This window comes from Ambystoma mexicanum, chromosome 8 (genome assembly GCF_040938575.1).
Source record: "Ambystoma mexicanum isolate Mex_15411 chromosome 8, UKY_AmexF1_1, whole genome shotgun sequence".
NCBI lineage: Eukaryota > Metazoa > Chordata > Amphibia > Caudata > Ambystomatidae > Ambystoma > Ambystoma mexicanum.
This window is the reverse complement of record NC_090929.1, coordinates 112,528,987-112,541,550: the sequence shown is the minus strand read 5'-3', so window position 1 is coordinate 112,541,550 and position 12,564 is coordinate 112,528,987. Positions and strand designations below refer to the sequence as shown.

Sequence of the window (12,564 nt, the reverse complement as noted above, 5' to 3'; positions counted from 1 at the left end):
TTCTCAAAGTGAAGGGAACTTTGGGAAATGAACTTTAAACAAAGGGAACTTAAATGTTTTATCAATTTCAACTAAAACCTTTTGTGATACAAAGACCATCAATATACAGAGGGCCCCCTTTTGGAACAGAACATTACAGAAATTGGGAAACATCCTCACATGAAATGAATTTGTCATGAGGGCAGAGCCTCAGGATATTTTGTTGTGAACTGTGTTGTGGAAACTTGGGGAAGGGAACCCAGAGTTATTACTCAAACTTGTATCACTTTGGAACTCAAGGCAATCTTAAGACTTTTTATAAGAACTGCTTGTACTTGGGGGCGGGTGCTGAAAGGAAGTTACAAGCTGAACCAGGTTCTGAGCTTTATACTGAATATAAATTTGTTGGTTACTGACATAACTACACATTGTAGAAAAAGTGTTGTGAAGACAAGTATAGGTTTTTTGGTTCGGTAGGGAAACCCCACCATAGTATAGGGAGAGATAGGCATTTTCCCATCCTGACATTTAAGTTAATAAAAGAGTTTGTTTTCAACTTGCCAACACAGATTTTTTTCCTCAACCAGTGTCATTAGTCCACATTCAACTCAGTTTTCCTTGGCAACCTCTTGGCTATGCCACAACGTGAATTTCACACAACTCACTCCGTGGTGTTTGTTCCTTTCCACCACCTTGCTTTCAACATTGCACATTGGTGCTTATCACTTGCTTTCCACTTGGTTCATAAGTGCTGATTACTGGCTTTCACTTTGTTCATACTTTCACATTGTCCATCAATGCCAATTACTTGTTTTCACTGCATTCATTAATGCACATCACTTTTTTTACTCGTGCAGTATTTTCATATACTTTTCATATCTTTTCTTTAGTTTGGTACTCAATGATACTTGTTGCCTTTCAGAAGGATTTTGCAGCGTGTTCAGTATTCAAAATTCTTCTATTCGGTCTTCAAACTCAATTACTATAAGTTTCCGTTCGATCAGCATTTCCATCTGCCCAGTTCCCTTTCTTTCACTCACTTGTGAATAAATCATCCGCCTTGCATCTTCTTTCTCTTCTATGGCTTTCTCCCGCTCCCCGTGTGCACGTTTGGAGCTCCGGCGAGCAATTTTCGCTGCCTTCTAACCTTGCTGCAGCAGTCTGCGGCAATCTGGAGACTTCTGTGTCCCATTGCTCTAGCTGTGGACACATAGCACAGGGACTGCAGGTGTCTCGACCCTCTCGTGGCCTGTTCGGGACTGAGCATCTCCCTCACCCCTGTGCAACACACAGCATCCTTTTCACTGACCCCTCTCCAGTCTGTTCCACGGCGGGTCGGTGCATCCTTCTCACCAGGCAGGCTTCTCCCTCGCTCTTGCCCGTCTCTCATTTTATGTTCCTGTGGCCATTTAATTGGTTACAGGTGCAAGTCCTTTGCCTGACCATAGTTGAATCTATTAGCGGGGCATGCCTAGCCAGTATAATGGTATTCCTCCATAGTCCTATTCCTCGTCCCAGTACCAAAGTGGTGTGAATGAATGAAAGTGTGCTTAACTCCCAGTAGCTTCCTCCTCATCCCAGTCTTAAAGGAATACGATTGTGGGACAGTTTATGTGTGTGAAATCGAAAAAGAATAAATGGAAGGGTGCATAATTCCCAGTTGGTTCTTCCCTGTCTTTTTATGGTTCTGGTATTTTTCTGTATTAACAAGAGGAGGTTGATGTGGGTTTAACCCGCCCATATAAGGATGTGCTCTCCTAGTTGATCTCTTCTTTCTCCCTCTATAACAAAGGTCATTTGGGAAGGAAGGAAAGGTTGACTGTACCCCTTTATGTAGGGGACTCTAGGCATTCTATCTGCCCCTCAGATACTGCCCTGTGTGTGTGTTGGCAGTCTGGAATCATGCAAATTAATTCCTTTGTGTGAGAGCCCTTTCTATGTGCACACATGTGCTTGGAGGGAGGGCTGGCCACACCTCTGTTTGAATTATGTTTGGTATTTGATTGGGTGATGTGTTCACTTACTGTCGCCCTTGAGGGATAAAAGCAGACAGACCTTCTCCACTCACCACCTCTACAGCTGGGACTCTAAACCTGCACTCTGGAGGGCCTGCTGCTCGAGGAAGGAGCAAAACTCTGCACCAGCATCTTTAGAGGCTATAGCAAACCCAACAGCAAAGCTATGCCTGTCCTAGGCATAACAAACTGCAGTGCTCCTTCCCCCCGATCCGGTGGGAACATTTGGATTACAGCCGCTGCTTGAAGGCCTCGTCTCCCTGAGCTTCGGACCCTGCCTACATCAGCAGATCCAGATGTGGGCAACCCTTCTCTGCCATGACTCTCTGTGCCAAAGTGTCTAGATACTCCTCATCCCAGGGCATCCGGCAAGCAGCTTAGTTCTGTCTCTACTATAAGGGAAGCTCCAGAGGTAGGTCCCGTCTCTAATCCAGTAACATCATCATCTAATTAGCTTCTCCATTCATGCTCCTCTCTATTGCGATTCCACAAAAATGTCTTCAATAATAGTTCTTCCCTGGGGTCTCCTCTAATACATCCCAGCTTCAGGAGTTGAATCCTGTGCATTAGGACGATGTGGGAACCCTGCATCATCTGCAAAAGCTGACCTCAGCAGACCTTTCCTTACACACTTCTGGCTCAGACCCTCAGTCTGAAAATAATCAAATTGTGAATAATCGTCCTTCCTATGGGTCTTGGGGTCTCTCCTGCACCAATGAGTTATTACTGGAACTTCTCGGTGGTCGATGAACAATGTGCACAGCAACAGCCTCTGGAGACCACCAACCACAGGACAGCTTTTCATTCCCAGGGTTTTTCCCGTCATTCTCTCCTGTGCTGCTGGAGAGCAGTTGATTTCTTAATCCCTCGAACTTGACCCCCCCCACTGAAGCTACGGGACCTGTTCCTTGAGGCATTTTTGCAGAAAGGTAACTCTCTCCCGCCAAACACTGCCCCTGAACCGCACACCTAGTTTTGCTTGGTAGCACTTGACTTTCTAGCCTAGACAGGGTTTTTATCCAGTACCTGTTGCTGCAGGTTCCCTTCTGGCAAACACTCTTTTCGGAACTTTAAAGAACCTTTGTTAAAACTATTTACATACCGGATACATTGTGACATCTTTTGTTTTATGTAACTGTTTTACCTGTAGTATAGTGATTTTCTCTTTTCTTTTATAAAGATTATATTTGCATGCAAATCTGGTGTGTGGATATTGTGGTTGGGTCAGAAGGAGATAGACCAGTTTTTGTCATGTTTAACAAGTGATTTATTTAAACTATAAGACGATAGCCTTTCTAACCCCATTATATGGGTTTCCCTACATAACAAAACTAACAAGGGTGCTCGTCGTCAGTAGTGAAGTCCAAAAAGTAAACAGTGTCCTCCGTCTCAAAGCTAATCTAAACTGACCCTATCACTAAAAGAAATGAACAAAAGGTTTAAGAGAACGGGTCCCCTCTCAGTGTTGTCTACACTGTCCTGGTGCCACGTCAATCGGGAGAAGCCGGATCGTGGCATGGGGAGAAGTTCCAAGGGGATCCCGAGTTACCAACCTCCCGGAAATCTCTGTTTGGGAAACCTCACAGTGCCATTTCTTATAAATGCCGGATCAGAAGACTCACGAAGATCACTCTCCGGAACAAAAGGTAAACAAGCAAAAAACAGTAAAGCTACCTTTCTCCAACACTTTTAGGCAACCGAGAGTCCTATTTCCTTAACCTTGGTTCTCAGTTTTCCTCCGGTTCCTTATTTCCTCATGAACAACCTGTTTCAGATTAAAGTTCTTCGGTCTGTTAAAATGACTCTCTTTGGGAGGGTTATGGAAGCCCAACCAACTGTGTTTGCCCCTCTCTTCATTTCCTGTCTTGTTCTACTGAGTAAGATAGGTTGTTCTATGTATTCTCACTCTTATGGATACTTGTTCATTCACTGGGACGAGTAGGCAGAGCCCCGCAGTTATTCTCACTCCTGTGGTTATCCACTTTCCTGCTGGGACAGTTAGTGTAACCCGAGTAAGGATTTTCACTCTCCTGGTCAGTTCCTTTACCACTGGGACGAGGCGGGTTGTCCCAATCATATTCATCTGGATTCCTGATGTGAATAGAACTGTGCCACTGTAATTTTATTTCTTTTACTGAGACGATGAAGTGTGTTCCAATCATAATATTAATTTCTTTCTCTTAACCAAATATTATTCAGAGATAATAGCCTCTCTTCCCGGGTATCCCGCTCTCCCCATTAACTTCATTGCTTGGGGGCTGTTTCACCAGATGGGCACCTTTCTTTTCGTGCAAGCCTGAGTCTGTCAGGACAGCTGTTGCTCGCTGCTCCTCTTCTTCCTTTTTCCACACTCCTAAATGCTTTGTGGAAAGCTGTGTCGTCTGGTGGGTGAGGGCAGCGGGGAGGGGGGGGAGGGGTTACTTCCCTCTCCCAGTCTCTGCCAGCACCTCCTGGTTGAATGTCCCTCCTGGAACCAGGGTCAATTGCACAGGCTCTCACTAACCTGTCAGCTGAACAGGGAAACTTCTCCACCTGTCCCCTGCTGCTCCTCGTCTGCTTGACAAGCAGCGCTTCCTCAAGTTTTTCAGCGTCCCTCTCAGAGCTGGTTTTGAATTCCTGGGTCTCCCCCTCAGTTGACAGCGGTTACTCTTCTCTTTTCATGATGCAGCCCTGGGTCCTTCCTCCCTTTCTTCCAATTGAGTACTTTCTAGTATTCCCTTATTCTTTCTCATCACTGTATTAGTGATTTCCAAATCTTGGGTTATCAGTATTAATCAATCATCCTTCTTCTTCACAGTAGATTGATCAGTTGTCTCTTTGTCTTGTATTTTGGAGCTGGTATTCCAAGAACAAACAGTGGTTGGATCCTCTAGCCTTTTCTGTAGTCTTAATGTTGCTGTTGGTCCAAGGCAGAGGGTGTTAGGGAGTTCTTCTGCAGAACGGGAGTACGTGTCCCCAGGAGGGGAGTATCTTCCTGTGAGGTCCGCCGGCTTGCCGCCAACCCTAGGGGGAATGTTGCATAGGAGCTCACCTCCCTAGCCTCACACGGAAAGGCTCCCCTCATGGGAGAAGTGACTGAATCCTGAGATTCATTACATAATTCACTCATTAGGTATAATTGAAAAGTGTGCATTGTACCGGGGACCCACCCCACTTCACCTCAGCCGCGCTTTCACCACTACCACTCCGATAGCCTGGTAAACTCGAGGGAATCGCTGAAGTCAGGAAGACTGCCCAGACGACTTAAGGAAAATCTATCCAACAAGAACACATACATTGTAAACAATACTACATTATTATCAATATTAGATCTTTCTTGCTCATCATGGTAACTTCAATATCTTAGCTCTTGAATTGGATGCATAAGAAATGGTTATGGCATTAAAACAATACTTCATATAAAAACACTTATGGCATAAAGCATAACATTGTTAAACACAGCACAAATCCCTTTCGTTATGAAATTCATACATTTTGCGACCACATACATGCGGCGCGTCCGCAACGATATTGGTATAGCAATTTCACAACACAAAGCATAGATTATTTTGTAACTTGCTAGCCTTTGTCAGGTACTGTGAGAAACCTGAAGGTGTCTCCCTGACGGTGGATCAGTGAGGGAGGATAACCTGGAGGTGGGGGTGGGGGGCGGCGCGGCCGTCCTTGGGGAGTGGAAGTGGGACACCGACGGATGAGATGCGGTATCCCCTTCTTATAACCCCTTTTCCCCATCCTACCCCATAGGATATTCAAACACTCATCTGCCAGACCCCCTTTTCCAACACGAACACTTCTGCAAAAATCCAAAGACGACGGACAAACACCACATCTGACATGTCCCAACACAAGGGTCAGGCAAAGTCAGGCAATTGACCAGAATCGCACGCACCAGACGGCCCTTTCCCTTCCCCACAGGGATAAATGGTGGAGCACGAGAGCACCATACGAGCAAGTTAGACTACAAGAAGAGACAGCTATCCAGGCACAGCTGTTCAAGGGGAGGAGAAAGACAGTGCAAACTGAGAGGGTGACCAGGAGAGAAGTGGCCTTGCCCTTTCCGACCAAGGCCTGTGAAACCTCAGTGGAACGAATCGTAAGGTGAGTCGAGGGGAGAACCGATAAAGAAGCCGAACTGTGCTGAACAAAAATAGCAAACGGCTGTTTTCAGAAAGTCAGAGAACTATTAATGTGAAAGGGGAAAGCCAGCTGCAGATGAACCAGGTACCACGTGGGCGCTCACTCGAGAAACTCTGGGCGATTACCTGATTGTTGAAACTAAAATTACCAGAGGGTCTTGGGAAAGGCAAGAAGAGGGTCAAACTGGTAATATGGGGGTCTAGTAAAATCCTCTGTACAGTCGAAAGTCTTTGACTGGCAGATGATAGTGAAGCTAATGGAAGTGAATCCCACAAGGGAAGGAACTGTGGAAGTGGAAGAATCACAATTGGCAAGAGAACCCGACTGAAGGTTGTCCACATTGAACTGTTTAAAAAGACATTAAGATTTGTGAATGCCACAGAGGGGATTGTATTGAAAGCCGTATTGAACCGGACCGAGGGAGGCTAAGATTCGAGAAGGGTCGGACCCTGGAAGAGGGGGATCCAGGGTTGAAAAGGCCTCACCCAACGTACAGGCAGAAAGGAACTTTTATTGTTATTTTCAATAAATCAGGACATTTTAGAGAGCAAGAGACTTGGCCATCGACGGTCCTAATAGCTGAGAGCGAAACTGTTGCCTTGTGCTGGGAAAGCTCAAGCGTGTGCAGTGCTCCAGAGTCCCGTCTTGCCCGATGCTCAAAACATGGGGAAGGGGGACCACAACTACCTCATCCTGACTTATTATTTGAAAGCTTCTTTATTTCTTGTGAGCCCTATCCCACACTCTTTAGATTAGCCATTTTTCCACCTTACCTATGAAGTTCATAAACACCCTTGAACTGTGATCACTTTTTTCTGTCTATTCTTGATATCATGCCTTCCTTACATATGGGATGTGACTCAATTGAAACTAATTGGGGAACCCTACAATTTAATAAATGTAGAGAGCCTCTAACCCTTCGATCGCCACCAAGGAATCCATAGAGTTCGATATCTGCAGAAGTAGCGAAGCTATTATCCCTCCTGGGAAAAGTGGAATGATTCCTACAGACATGGTCCGGATACCCCCTCCGGGGTGTTACATATGACTGGCCCCAAAATCTGGCCTATGGTGGAAATTCGAGATAGGCGTCTTAGCAGGCGTTATTGTTCCCGATTGCTAGGGAGATGCAAAGGTTCTCTTACAGAATCATGGTGAAATCCCTTTTGAGATACGTCGGGATGATCAAATTGGCCAGGGAATCTTGGAAAGAGCTCTATTTTTTCAGTTTAAAGAGAGTGAACCAGATAAAACAGAAAAAAGCAACTTAGTTGTTGGGGGAGCTGATAAATCTCTGAACATCAAAGGAAGGGAGAAGAACCCACCATCTACGCCGAACTAGCCTTCAGCCAGCGAAATGATCCAGCTCTCACTGAAGCTTTTCTACAAGCAATTCTGGAAGGAAGAGGGCTTAGAGAAAGGAAGTCCTTTTTTCATCTTAAAACAAGGATTGCTTTGTAGAAGGGAGACATCTACAGTGATATAAAAACCTACATCCAAATGAGCAAAATATGCCAAAGGACCAGCACGCACATCCCATTACCTGCCACTCTGAATCCATTGGCAATCAAAGAAGTTCCCTTCTCAAGAATCGGTATGGACATAATCTGACCTTTAGAAACATCAAGGCTAGGCAATAATTATGTCCTTGTCATTGTAGATTATGCAACCCGATATCCTGAGGCATTCCCAATACCACACAGCAGATCCTTAAACACCTAACGTAATTCTCCAGGGTCAGCTTTCCCAAGGAAATATTGGCAGACCAGGGTTCGAATTTTATGAGTAAGTTTATGGCCAAAGTCAAAGACCTACTCCACATTACGACCTTGCGAACTTCCGTGTATCGCCCCCAAACCGATGGCTTGGTGGACAGATTCAATAAAATCCTCCATTCCCATCTCGCAAACTGCCACCAGAATGCGAAAAACATATGAAATTGGTGCAATACCTAGTTTGTACAAATATGGAAAAGGCCCAGAGCAAACAAAAAATCGCTTATGATAAAAAGGTAAATTTAAGATCATTCTCAAAAGTACTGGTCCTTTTACCCTCCTCAGAAAACAAACTTCTCTCTGAATGGCATGGGCCTTATGAGATAGAACGAGTGGGAACCTGCACTTATGAAGAAGTCCAACCATACAGAAAACAGTAGATCCATCTGTACCTGTGAAACCTCTGGTGGAAGGAATCTTAAGACCGTGAACAATAGCCCAAGTGTGCTGCAGCAGATGTCAACGGTACACTAAGCGTGCCTACGCTGATAAGTAGGACAGGAGGGAGACGCCTGCTACCGCTGTACCGGTCTTGACTCACGATAAGAAGAAAGCCAAGCGGTTCACAGCCGGTGAGTCGAGGGGAGAACCGACAAAGAAACCAAAATGTGTTGAACAAAAGTAGCAAACGGATGATTGCAGAAAGTACAAAGAACTATTAACGTGAAAGGGGAAAGACAGCTGCAGATGAGCCAGGAACCACATGGGTAAAACTACTCTTACCAGAAGGCCTGGGAAAAGGCGCGAACAGTGTCAAAGTGGTCATACGGGGGTCTAGTAAAATCTTCTATACAGTCGAAAGTCTTTGACCGGCATATGATCGTGAAGCTAATGGAAGTGAATCCCACATCGTAATAAAGTAGAAGGAACTGTGTGATTGGCAAGAGTGAACACGATGGAGGGTTGCCCACATTGAACGGTTTAAAAAGACATTAAGATTTGTGAATGCCAAAGAGGGGATTGTGTTGAAAGCCGTAGTGAACCGGACCGAGTGTTAGGCAGAAACCTGTGCAGTTCCCTTAGGGACCACTGCAAAAGGCTTAAGACTACAGGTGTTGGCAGTAAACCCAATTGGTAGCAGTCTGTACCACCCAGAGTTACCTGGTAGCTGTGGCTGAGCAGCCAAACTTCTCTCAAGATGAGTTAGACAGTATATAGAGTATACAAGATAGGTACCAAAATACAGTAGCACAAGCAAACACCGACCAGAGCTTTGGTATCAAAGTATATAATTATTTATTAAAAAGACACACTTACAAACACTCCAGCACTATTATTGTAAGCAAGTTCAAAAACACAGTCACTACTAATATATATACATCCCTTATTCCTTATTAGACAAGTCTTAGTTAACACCACTTATTTCCAGACAGAGGTGAGCGCTTAACTAAAGATGGCACTCCAATAAGTTAAGAAAAAGGGAGGGAAAAGGCAGAAATTAGGAAAAGCACACCACACAATACTTTAGAAGCACTCAGCAAGGCAGGAAAGTCAAAGTCTACTTGTGAGCAAAAAAAGTTCAGAGGCCCGGCTCCCTCTTAGAGAGAGTAAAAGACCCCATAGCCCATAAAACACATTACAAAGTCAAAGGATATCTCAAATCATGTCTAGGAGTGGGAGACAGAGAGTCTCACTCTTAGCAGGAGAAAAAATAAACCCCAAAAAATCCAGCAAAGCTGCTGAGGGACTCACTAGGTTTGGGAAATTAGCCTTAACAGAGAATTCTCCCTAACACTCGCCCCCACCAGACTAAGGGACAGGAGGATTTAATCCACTCCTGGATGAATCTCATACCTCTAGTCGGTTATAAGCACCCTAGAGAGACCATCAGCATTTTGGTGGAGACACCCTGACCTATGTTCTATGGTCAAATCAAAGGATTTCCTTTGTAAGCTATATGACCTACAAACCCTTTGAGGAACATCAGTCTTTTTGAAACTATAGGGGATCTGGTTGATCAGTCCCTCAGAAGTTGGTACAACTTCTGAACCTGTGTTAGGCTTTTTCAAGGGGCCCTTATAAAGGATTCCCTTAGATCTAGAGGGGCCTCCAGAGTTCCTCACCACCTCTCTGTTGGGAGAAGGTTGGGTTTTGGGCCTCTTGGTTGGAGGGGATGGAGATAAGCAAGGTACATGCTTCTCCTTCCTCTTAGATCTACCCTTACCTACTTTAGGAGTTTCACTCCCAAGATTAGGATTTGAGTTGGAGTCTTCAGTAGAAGGTCCAACAGTCTGAAGGTTTTTGGCCTTAGACTTTTCTTTCCTGGTTTTCCACCAGCACTGAGAATTACCAGCTCTCTTAGGCCTACTTAGGGCTCCAGTTGGTCTATCCACCTCTTCCTCAGAAGCAGGGGGAGTCACAGACTTTAAAACTGGGGGAATAATGATGGAGCTTGGTTCGGGCTCCCATTTCCCTAACATTGTAGCCTGAAATTTGCCTGGGTCAGAGGTCAACTTACCAACACCAGGTCTTCTAGAGGGGTTCTCAGTAGAGGTTCCCACAGGCTTAGAGTGGTTCCTTAGATGGCTTCTCTAGCCAATTTGGTTTGGTTCTGGGTCTCCATACTGGGAGGCCTGGGGGTACTGGATCCTACTGCTAGAGTTCTTAGATCATTCCCCAACAGGACTCTCCCAGGCACCTCAGTTTGAACACTGACAGGAATCATCACTGTCATGTTGTTACACTGTATGAGGGCTGGTAGAATTGGAACCATTTGGACAGGGCCTCCAGACATCTTAGTGGGACCTTTGGGTGCCTTAGCAACATCCTTGGGCCTGAAAAAGCTTTCATCCACTACTGTTTTGCTGGCCCCAGAGTCTCGCCTGGCAGGAGTATCCGGACCATTGACAAGAACTCTGTCCACATAATAAACTTTGAAGTTTTCTGGTATGGAGTTGTACACACTCCTATTCTGATCACTAACCAGGCCCATGGACTCTACTGTTACACTTGCTTGAAAACCCAAAGGTTCTTCAGCAAAGACTTCAAAGTGAGCACTAGCCATTTGGACTTCCTCCTCAGGAGTGAAGGCTAAGGAGACTGGGCTGATCCCTGCAGGTTTACCCTTACATCTGGGATCTCCTTTGATATGGTCAGTTGCCTTACAGATATAGCATACTCCAAATGCTCTCTGAAAGGGTGGCTTGTTCTGACCCCCTTCTGGTTGTTGACCAGAAGGTACACTAGCCTGTTGCGGCTTACCCTGGGGCTTACCCTGGTTATTTTGTTGTTTGGGGCCCTCTTTAGGTTGGGAGGTATTAGAAGTCGAGGCAACTCAGTCCAGGGTGCCCAAACCCCCGCTCTCAAACATCCTGTAGACCCACACAGAGTGGCACCACTTTTGGAGGCTTCTGTGTAGAGACTTGGGTTGGAGTTACAGAGGCGAACACAAACGCCATTTTAAAACCGGGTCCTGGCGAAAAGACCCAACCGGGGAATAAATATTAAATAAATAACCCGGCGGTATCTTTAACATTGCACCAAAAAGTGGTGCGTTTAAAATGAATGGGAAAATCCCATAGTAAATATTCTTAAGGAATATTTTGCATGGTAACCACTGCCACCAGCCAGAAACTCGACGAGGGGGAACTGCACAGTGCCCCCTCGAAAAACAGACCCAGGGGCAATCTAATTACCCCTACCAATACTTCCACAATATGATGGTTTGTACTGGTTCTGTTCCCAATTTAAGACTAGTAAAGTCAATGGGGACTTTACATGCCCTATGAGACAATTGTCAGTCCCAGGGTATGGAGTCTATGTTTGGGGTCACTATGACACCCCTGTGTTACTGCACTGAGGGTGCTGTGTAACACACTTACCAAAAACCACATGAAACTCTATGGAGTAAAAGACCCCATAGCCCATAAAACACATTACAAAGTCAAAGGATATCTCAAATCATGTCTAAGAGTGGGAGAACAAGAGTCTCACTCTTAGCAGGAGAAAAAATAAACCCCAAAAAATCCAGCAAAGCTGCTGGGGGACTCACTAGGTTTGGGAAATTAGCATTAACAGAGAATTCTCCCTAACACCGAGGGAGGCTAAGATTCGAGAAGGGTCTGACCCCGGAAGAGGTGGATCCAGGGGTGAAAAAACATTACCCAACATACAAGCAGAAAGGAGCTTTTGTTATTTTGAATACATCAGGTCCTCGAAGGCAAGAGACTTTACAGAGTAAGAGACTTGGCCATCGACGGTCCTGATAGCTGAGAATGGAACTGTCGTCTCATACTGGGAAAGCTGGAGCGTGTGCTGTGCTCCAGAGTCCTGACTTGTCCTGTGCTCAAAACACGGGGAAGGGAGACCACGACTACCTCATCCCGACTTATTATTTGTGAACACTTCTTTATTTCTTGTGAGCCCTATCCCACACTCTTTTGTATTTAGCGTAAGGATTGGCAAAAGGTTTTTCTTAGTATAGGCCCGTTTATTTGACAAGACGCAACTAGGACTGCCTTATTTTGATTTGATGGTCGTAGCTTGCCTCCATCTCAGATTTAGGTTTAGATTAAGCATTTTTCCTGCCTACCAATACAGTTTAATAAACACCCTTGAACTGTGATCACTTGTGTCCGTTTATTCTGGATACCATGCCTTCCTTACAGTACCTTCTGTTAAATATGGTTCCATCAATGTTTGTTTACACAATATACATT

The 12,564-nt window shown here is 45.1% G+C and overlaps 1 protein-coding gene across 3 annotated transcripts in view; it reads right to left on the bottom strand.

Moving 5' to 3' along the window:
* GOLGA1 (golgin A1) overlaps nucleotides 1–12,564 on the bottom strand; it is an 804,100-nt gene that overhangs the window by 691,175 nt on the left and 100,361 nt on the right. The gene's annotated exons all lie outside the window — the stretch shown is intronic.